The 10,304-nt window shown below is 48.7% G+C and overlaps 1 non-coding gene across 1 annotated transcript; it reads right to left on the bottom strand.

The window, feature by feature from the left end:
- Positions 1 to 1,204: 1,204 nt before the first annotated feature.
- TRNAE-CUC (transfer RNA glutamic acid (anticodon CUC)) lies at positions 1,205 to 1,277 on the bottom strand. Its single transcript has one exon. It is a non-coding gene; the product is annotated as a tRNA-Glu (tRNA).
- Positions 1,278 to 10,304: the final 9,027 nt, after the last annotated feature.

The raw sequence follows: 10,304 nt of genomic DNA, 5'->3' as shown, positions 1-10,304 counted from the left end.
AGCAGTATTTTCCCCAGTCCTGTGGTCAAATCCTGCTGCTGACATAAAGTAGTTTTCATACCTACTTTAATCATAACACCAGCGGGGATGAGACCTTAAACTCCTCTTTTTGAAAGGATGGGGGGGGAACAGGACAGACTGGAGCGGACTCCGAACTCGCTGTAAGCACGGGCGGCTCAGGCTAGGAAAGGGCGCAGGAAAGGCTCGGCCTGGGACCACTCCCAGCGGCGCCTCCCAGGGCGGGAAGTGCTGCGATGTGTGGAGTCCTGTGGGAATCGTGAGGCAAACTGCTGGATGTGTGTGTGTGTAGTTTTAAGCCTCAGCGAAATATCTGAAAAAGGTGAGAGTTAATGTTAAACCCGAAAATGGAGAAGCCTTTAAAAAGCATCACACCCAACAAGGGGCTCAAACCCACGACCCTGAGATTAAGAGGCTCATGCTCTACCGACTGAGCTAGCCGGGCTGCTGTGCCTATGTTATTTCAGACACCCTCTGTGTGTTCTTTGTGAGGAAGTAGTGTGTGGTTATCCCAGGAGGCCCCTTTGTTTCATTTTCTCTGCTGCTGACTCGACACAGGCACCTTTCTCTTTCTCCATCTCTCGCTCTACCCCAGTCTTATGTCCCCATCAGTCTCTCTGGAGCTCACTCTGGTACATACATGCATCTGTTCTCTCAACCTGTCTCTGGGCACATACTTAAATGCCCAGTAGAGAACAGTGTGAACGCTCCCTATTTCGCGAGGTGGCAGTCATCCTCCAGAGCTGTTTTCTGGAGGCTTCCGGAATGGCCGAGCGGTGTAAGGCGCCACATTCAAGAGCAGTATCTTCCCCAGTCCTGTGATCAAATCCTGCTGCTGACATAAAGTAGTTTTCATACCTACTTTAATCATAACACCAGCAGGGATGAGACCTTAAACTCCTCTTTTTGAAAGGATGGGGGGGAACAGGACAGACTGGAGCGGACTCCGAGCTCGCTGTAAGCACGGGCGGCTCAGGCTAGGAAAGGGCGCAGGAAAGGCTCGGCCTAGGACCGCTCCCAGCGGCGCCTCCCAGGGCGGGAAGTGCTGCGTTGTGTTGAGTCCTGTGGGAATCGTGAGGCAAACTGCAGGATGTGTGTGTGTGTAGTTTTAAACCTCAGCGAAATATCTGAAAAAGGTGAGAGTTAATGTTAAACCAGAAAATGGAGAAGCCTTTAAAAAGCATCACGCCCAACATGGGGCTCGAACCCACAACCCTGAGATTGAGAGTCTCATGCGCTACCGATTGAGCTAGCCGGGCTGCGGTGCTTATCTTATTTCACACACCCTCTGTGTGTTCTTTGTGAGGCAGTTGTGTGTGGTTATCCCAGGAGGCCCCTTTGTTTCATTTTCTTTGCTGCTGACTCGACACAGGCACCTTTCTCTTTCTCCATCTCTCGCTCTACCCCAGTCTTATGTCCCCATCAGTCTTTCTGGAGCTCACTCCGGTACATACATGCATCTGTCCTCTCAACCTGTCTCTGGGCACATGCTTAAATGTCCAGTAGAGAACAGTGTGAACTCTCCCTGTTTCGCGAGGTGGCAGTCAGCCTCCAGAGCGGTGTTCCAGAGGCTGCCGGAATGGCCGAGCGGTGTAAGGTGCCACATTCAAGAGCAGTATCTTCCCCAGTCCCGTGGTCAAATCCTGCTGCTGACATAAAGTAGTTTTCATACCTACTTTAATCATAACACCAGCGGGGATGACACCTTAAACTCCTCTTTTTGAAAGGATGGGGGGGACAGGACGGACCGGAGCGGACTCCGACCTCGCTGTAAGCACGGGTGGCTCAGGCTAGGAAAGGGCGCAGGAAAGGCTCGGCCTAGGACCGCTCCCAGCGGCACCTCTCAGGGCGGGAAGTGCTGCGTTGTGTGGAGTCCTGTGGGAATCGTGAGGCAAACTGCAGGATGTATGTGTGTGTAGTTTTAAGCCTCAGCGAAATATCTGAAAAAGGTGAGAGTTAATGTTAAACCCGAAAATGGAGAAGCCTTTAAAAAGCATCACGCCCAACGTGGGGCTCAAACCAACGACCCTCAGATTAAGAGTCTCATGGTCTTCCGACTGAGCTAGTCGGGCTGCTGTGCCTATGTCATTTCACACACCCTCTGTGTGTTCTTTGTGAGGAAGTAGTGTGTGGTTATCCCAGGAGGCCCCTTTGTTTCATTTTCTCTGCTGCTGACTCGACACAGGCACCTTTCTCTTTCTCCATCTCTCTCTCTACCCCAGTCTTATGTCCCAATCAGTCTCTCTGGAGCTCACTCTGGTACATACATGCAAATGTCCTCTCAACCTGTCTCTGGGCACATACTTAAATGTCCAGTATAGAACAGTGTGAACTCTCCCTGTTTCGCGAGGTGGCAGTCAGCCTCCAGGGCCGTGTTCTGGAGGTTGCCGGAATGGCCGAGCGGTGTAAGGCGCCACATTCAAGAGCAGTATCTTCCCCAGTCGCGTGGTCAAATTCCGCTGCTGACATAAAGTAGTTTTCATACCTACTTTAATCATAACACCAGCGGGGATGAGACCTTAAACTCCTCTTTTTGAGAGGATGGGGGGGACAGGACGGACCGGAGCGCACTCCGTGCTCGCTGTAAGCACGGGCGGCTCAGGCTAGGAAAGGGCGCAGGAAAGGCTCGGCCTAGGACCGTTACCAGCGGCGCCTCACAGGGCGGGAAGTGCTGCGTTGTGTGGAGTCCTGTGGGAATCGTGAGGCAAACTGCAGGATGTGTGTGTGTGTAGTTTTAAGCCTCAGTGAAATATCTGAAAAAGGTGAGAGTTAATGTTAAACGCGAAAATGGAGAAGCCTTTAAAAAGCAACACGCCCAACAAGGGGCTCGAACCCACGACCCTGAGATTAAGTGTCTGAAGCGCTACCGACTGAGCTAGCCGGGCTATTGTGCCTATCCTCTTTCACACACCCTCTGTGTGTTCTTTGTGAGGCAGTAGTGTGTGGTTATCCCAGGAGGCCCCTTTGTTTCATTTTCTCTGCTGCTGACTCGACACAGGCACCTTTCTCTTTCTCCATCTCTCGCTCTACCCCAGTCTTATGTCCCCATCAGTCTCTCTGGAGCTCACTGTGGTACATACATGCATCTGTCCTCTCAACCTGTCTCTGGGCACATACTTAAATGTCCAGTAGAGAAGATTGTGAACTCTCCCTGTTTCGCGAGGTGGCAGTCAGCCTCCAGAGGCGTGTTCCGGAGGCTGCCGGAATGGCCGAGTGGTGTAAGGTGCCACATTCAAGAGCAGTATCTTCCCCAGTCCTGTGGTCAAATCCCGCTGCTGACATTAAGTAGTTTTCATACCTACTTTAATCATAACACCAGCGGGGATGACACCTTAAACTCCTCTTTTTGAAAGGATGGGGGGGGACAAGACGGACCGGAGCGGACTCCGACATCGCTGTAAGCACGGGCGGCTCAGGCTAGGAAAGGGCGCAGGAAAGGCTCGGCCTAGGACCGCTCCCAGCGGCGCCTCTCAGCGCGGGAAGTGCTGCGTTGTGTGGAGTCCTGTGGGAATCGTGAGGCAAACTGCAGGATGTGTGTGTGTGTAGTTTTAAGCCTCAGCGAAATATCTGAAAAAGGTGAGAGTTAATGTTAAACCTGAAAATGGAGAAGCCTTTAAAAAGCATCACGCCCAACGTGGGGCTCGAACCCACGACCCTGAGATAAAGAGTCTCATGCTCTACCGACTGAGCTAGTCGGGCTGCTGTGCCTATGTCATTTCACACACCCTCTGTGTGTTCTTTGTGAGGAAATAGTGTGTGGTTATCCCAGGAGGCCCCTTTGTTTCATTTTCTCTGCTGCTGACTCGACACAGGCACCTTTCTCTTTCTCCATCTCTCGCTCTACCCCAGTCTTATGTCCCCATCAGTCTCTCTGGAACTCACTCTGGTACATACATGCATCTGTCCTCTCAACCTGTCTCTGGGCACATACTTAAATGTCCAGTATAGAACAGTGTGAACTCTCCCTGTTTCGCGAGGTGGCAGTCAGCCTCCAGAGCCGTGTTCTGGAGGTTGCCGGAATGGCCGAGCGGTGTAAGGCGCCACATTCAAGAGCAGTATCTTCCCCAGTCCCGTGGTCAAATTCCGCTGCTGACATAAAGTCGTTTTCATACCTACTTTAATCATAACACCAGCCGGGATGAGACCTTAAACTCCTCTTTTTGAAAGGATGGGGGGGGACAGGACGGACCGGAGCGGACTCCGTGCTCGCTGTAAGCACGGGCGGCTCAGGCTAGGAAAGGGCGCAGGAAAGGCTCGGCCTAGGACCGTTCCCAGCGGCGCCTCCCAGGGCGGGAAGTGCTGCGTTGTGTGGAGTCCTGTGGGAATCGTGAGGCAAACTGCAGGATGTGTGTGTGTGTAGTTTTAAGCCTCAGCGAAATATCTGAAAAAGGTGAGAGTTAATGTTAAACCCGAAAATGGAGAAGCCTTTAAAAAGCATCATGCCCAACATGGGGCTCGAAGCCACGACCCTGAGATTAAGAGTCTCATGCGCTACCGACTGAGCTAGCCGTGCTACTGTGCCTATCTTATTTCACACACCCTCTGTGTGTTCTTTGTGAGGCAGTAGTGTGTGGTTATCTCAGGAGGCCTCTTTGTTTCATTTTCTCTGCTGCTGACTCGACACAGGCACCTTTCTCTTTCTCCATCTCTCGCTCTACCCCAGTCTTATGTCCCCATCAGTCTCTCTGGAGCTCACTGTGCTACATACATGCATCTGTCCTCTCAACCTGTCTCTGGGCACATACTTAAATGTCCAGTAGAGAACAGTGTGAACTCTCCCTGTGTCGCGAGGTGGCAGTCAGCCTCCAGAGCAGTGTTCCGGAGACTGCCGGAATGGCCGAGCGGTGTAAGGCGCCACATTCAAGAGCTCTATCTTCCCCAGTCCTGTGGTCAAATCCTGCTGCTGACATAAAGTAGTTTTCATACCTACTTTAATCATAACACCAGCGGGGATGAGACCTTAAACTCCTCTTTTTGAAAGGATGGGGGGGGACAGGACGGACCGGAGAGGACTCCGAACTCGCTGTAAGCACGGACGGCTCAGGCTAGGAAAGGGCGCAGGAAAGGCTCGGCCTAGGACCACTCCCAGCGGCGCCTCCCAGGGCGGGAAGTGCTGCGTTGTGTGGAGTCCTGTGGGAATCGTGAGGAAAACTGCAGGATGTGTGTGTGTGTAGTTTTAAGCCTCAGCGAAATATCTGAAAAAGGTGAGAGTTAATGTTAAACCCGAAAATGGAGAAGCCTTTAAAAAGCATCACACCCAACGCGGGGCTCAAACCCACAACCCTGAGTTTAAGAGGCTCATGCTCTACCGACTGAGCTAGCCAGGCTGCTGTGCCTATGTTATTTCACACACCCTCTGTGTGTTCTTTGTGAGGAAGTAGTGTGTGGTTATCCCAGGAGGCCCCTTTGTTTCATTTTCTCTGCTGCTGACTCGACACAGGCACCTTTCTCTTTCTCCATCTCTCGCTCTACCCCAGTCTTCTGTCCCCATCAGTCTCTCTGGAGCTCACTCTGGTACATACATGCATCTGTCCTCTCAACCTGTCTCTGGGCACATACTTAAATGTCCAGTAGAGAACAGTGTGAACGCTCACTGTTTCGCGAGGTGGCAGTCATCCTCCAGAGCTGTGATCCGGAGGCTCCCGGAATGGCCGAGCGGTGTAAGGCGCCACATTCAAGAGCAGTGTTTTTCCCAGTCCTGTGATCAAATCCTCCTGCAGACATAAAGTAGTTTTCATACCTACTTTAATCATAACAACAGCAGGGATGAGACCTTAAACTCCTCTTTTTGAAAGAATGGGGGGGAACAGGACAGACCGGAGCGGACTAAGAGCTCGCTGCAAGCACAGGCGGCTCAGGCTAGGAAAGGGTGCAGGAAAGGCTCGGCCTAGGACCGCTCCCAGCGGCGCCTCCCAGGGCGGGAAGTGCTGCGTTGTGTGGAGTCCTGTCGGAATCGTGAGGCAAACTGCAGGATGTGTGTGTGTGTAGTTTTAAGCCTCAGCGAAATATCTGAAAAAGGTGAGAGTTAATGTTAAACCCGAAAATATAGAAGCCTTTAAAAAGCATCACGCCCAATGTGGGGCTCGAACCCACGACCCTGAGATTAAGAGTCTCATGCTCTACCGACTGAGCTAGTCAGGCTGCCGTGCCTATGTCATTTCACACACCCTCTGTGTGTTCTTTGTGAGGAAGTAGTGTGTGGTTATCCTAGGAGGCCCCTTTGTTTCATTTTCTATGCTGCTGACTCAACACAGGCACCTTTCTCTTTCTCCATCTCTCGCTCTACCCCAGTCTTATGTCCCCTTAAGTCTCTCTGGAGCTCACTCTGGTACATACATGCATCTGTCCTCTCAACCTGTCTCTGGGCACATACTTAAATGTCCAGTAGAGAACAGTGTGAACTCTCCCTGTTTCGCGAGGTGGCAGTCAGCCTCCAGAGCCCTGTTCTGAAGGCTGCCGGAATGGCCGAGCAGTGTAAGGCGCCTCATTCAAGAGTAGTATCTTCCCCAGTCCCGTGATCAAATCCCGCTGCCCACATAAAGTAGTTTTCATACCTACTTTAATCATAACACCAGCGGGGATGCAACCTTAAACTCCTCTTTTTGAAAGGATGGGGGGGAACAGGACGGACCGGAGCGGACTCCGAGCTCGCTGTAAGCACGGGCGGCTCAGGCTAGGAAAGGGCGCAGGAAAGGCTCGGCCTAGGACCGCTCCCAGCGGCGCCACCCAGGGCGGGAAGTGCAGCGTTGTGTGGAGTCCTGTGGGAATCGTGAGGCAAACTGCAGGATGTGTGTGTGTTTAGTTTTAAGCCTCCGCGAAATATCTGAAAAAGGTGAGAGTTAATGTTAAACCCGAAAATGGAGAAGCCTTTAAAAAAGCATCACGCCCAACGTGGGGCTCGAATCCACGACCCTGAGATTAAGAGTCTCATGCTCTACCGACTGAGCCAGCTCGATGCAGTGCCTATGTCATTTCACACACCCTCTGTGTGTTCTTTGTGAGGAAGTAGTGTGTGGTTATCCCAGGAGGCCCCTTTTTTCATTTTCTCTGCTGCTGACTCGACACAGGCACCTTTCTCTTTCTCCATCTCTCGCCCTACCCCAGTCTTATGTCCCTATCAGTCTCTCTGGAGCTCACTCTGGTACATACATGCATCTGTCCTCTCAACCTGTCTCTGGGCACATACTTAAATGTCCAGTAGAGAACAGTGTGAACTCTCACTGTTTCGCGAGGTGGCAGTCAGCCTCCAGAGCCGTGTTCCAGAGGCTGCCGGAATGGCCGAGCGGTGTAAGGCGCCACATTCAAGAGCAGCATCTTCCCCAATCCTGTGATCAAATCCCTCTGCTGACATAAAGTAGTTTTCATACCTACTTTAATCATAAACACCAGCGGGGATGAGACCTTAAACTCCTCTTTTTGAAAGGATGGAGGGGGACAGGACGGACCGGAGGAGACTCAGAGCTCGCTGTAAGCACGGGCGGCTCAGGCTAGGAAAGGGCGCAGGAAAGGCTCGGCCTAGGACCGCTCCCAGCATCGCCTCCCAGGGCGTGAAGTGCTGCGTTGTGTGATGTCCTGTGGGAATCGTGAGGCAAACTGCAGGATGTGTGTGTGTGTAGTTTTAAGCCTCAGCAAAATATCTGAAAAAAGTGAGAGTTAATGTTAAAGCCGAAAATGGAAAAGCCTTTAAAAAGCATCATGCCCAACATGGGGCTCAAACCCACGACCCTGAGATTTAGAGTCTCATGCTCTACCGACTGAGCTAGCCGGGCTGCTGTGCCTATGCATTTTCGCACACCCTCTGTGTGTTCTTTGTGAGGAAGTAGTGTGTGGTTATCCCAGGAGGCCCCTTTGTTTCATTTTCTCTGCTGCTGACTCGACACAGGCACCTTTCTCTTTCTCCATCTCTCGCTCTACCCCAGTCTTATGTCCCCATCAGTCTCTCTGGAGCTCACTCTGGTATATACATGCATCTGTCCTTTCAACCTCTCTCTGGGCACATACTTAAATGTCCAGTAGAGAACAGTGTGAACGCTCCCTGTTTCGCGAGGTGGCAGTCAGCTTCCAGAGGTGTGTTCTTGAGGCTGCCGGAATGGCAGAGAGGTGTAAGGCGCCACATTCAAGAGCAGTATCTTCCCCAGTCCCGTGATCAAATACCGCTGCCGACATAAAGTAGTTTTCATACCTACTTTAATCTGATGTAGGAAGAATAGGAATACATCACATACAAACAAACATAAATTCCCAAAACCCAATACAAACATTTTAGGCTAGATAGTTGTAAACCAATGTAAGTAGTGAAAGGCTTAATACATGACATGTTTAAAAAAGACAGACTGTGGGTTGAATAGAAAAGACAGGTCATATTTAGGACAAACAAACACTTATTAGTTAGGAAACATATATACATGCTGCATTGTTAAGTTAGCTGTGCTGAAACACACAAGAGGCCCCAGCCACATTAGAATGATTTTTTTCTTTAAAGCTGCACCAACTGTTGCTTTCATAATGTTCACTCAGCATGAACAGGGTGGAACAGAAGGGTGTATCCTTCCTTAGCACAGGGGTCCTAAAAACCACAAGTCATTCATATCGTGTTAAGGGGAATTGTGTAAAGGGTCAGATAAGTAGTTGCAAGGCAGGGCTACCATGAGCAGCACGCAACATATAATCTCTTGTTGTGCAGAAAGATAGATATGGTGAATGACGTCAGTGTAACATACCCACCCATGAGGCCAACAAGTGCATTTGCTTCTTTCCAGAGGCACCTCATTATCTTATCTGTACTGCTTGTAGTTGCTTACGTCAATGGTGAACTCTTCACCACAGTTTTTTGTAGTTTTTACAGTATAAATGCTACTGGTGTTTGAACCAGAACTTTTAACTTCAGTCATGGCCTCTATGTTGAGACTGCCTGTTGTTCCCAGCTGAAAATCGATTAAACCTATATTATTGTGTCAAATTGATCTGTCTCATTTTGTTAACAGATTTCCCTCTAACATATTGGCCAGCTAAGCCAGGAGCTCTACTTTGATCTCACCAATTGCTGGACTGGGGGCCCTGCCTGTCTCCACGAGATGATTTGCGCACTTTTTAAAGAGGTAAGGGAGATGCCAACATTTATGTAAAAATCTCTGATTTCGTGGGGACAGATGGGTCTCAGTGGAAGGTAGTGAAGTGGACAAAGTACGAGGTCTGTTCCTTTTATTTTATAAAGACAGTTACAATTTTGACACTGTAATGTATGTAATTTTTGTGTTTGCATGCAAGATTGTGTATGAATTGAGATAATATTAAGGGATCTCGGTGGTAAATCCGGAAGATACAGGGAGCTTGACTAAGTAAGTCAAAAGTGGTCAGGAGTAGTGTTGGGCTTGGGGGCTGAGCAATCAGTGTATGTTTTAAAGAACACTCATGTCAACCTAACACAGATATTGAATCTGGAAGTCACCATTTTTTGTTGTTGTTGAAAATAGTGAAAAGTTGTCCCCTCTATGAATCCAGAGGGAAGTGACCAGTAGTATTTTGTTTGCCCTAGTATGAAATTAAGAATTACTGTGTATGTATATTAAAATTTACGGTGTATGTATATGCATGTATAGACAGAAATGTGGCCACATAATAATGTCAATATATAAGTTTGTTATTTAGTGTATAATTTAGGAATAAGTATCTGACCTCCTATTCTTATGAAGGTTAAGTCATAACAGTATACTCAAAAGTGAAGTACTGTCCCAAAAAAGTCAACTAATTAATTCCACATCCCTGAATTAATTATTCATTTTTATAACATTCAGGCTGTCGCCCTCTGCAACAGAACTGACCTTAGTAGATCAGCAATATCAATAACATAGAATCATTTTTTAAGTCAGAAGTTTAGGAATGCCTAAGTATTTATAGTATATCACCCCTAGGCCTTAAAAACAATCTACATTGACATAAAAGAAATGCCTGTTAGACAATTATAAAAACAATATTCAAAGAACTAATACAAGGACATTATCCTCCAAGTTAAAAGTAGTGTAGTAGCCTCATGAACCCCATAACAAATATTGACACTACTAACTATTATTCCCATTATGAAACTATAGAGCCTCAATATTGGAGGCTAGATGAAATATCAAATAGTATAGACTGGGACATACACACATATATTGAAGATATACAAATAGAAGGAGAATTATCAGCTACTATACATACAAATATATTTAACTACCTTTCAGATACATGTGAACAGGATCTTCGCATAATTAGAATAAAAGAGTTTATTTTGAAATCTACAAAACCTG

Source organism: Pleurodeles waltl, chromosome 6 (assembly GCF_031143425.1).
Source record: "Pleurodeles waltl isolate 20211129_DDA chromosome 6, aPleWal1.hap1.20221129, whole genome shotgun sequence".
NCBI lineage: Eukaryota > Metazoa > Chordata > Amphibia > Caudata > Salamandridae > Pleurodeles > Pleurodeles waltl.
The sequence above is the reverse complement of the archived record's forward strand: the minus strand, read 5'-3'. Positions and strand labels throughout refer to the sequence as shown.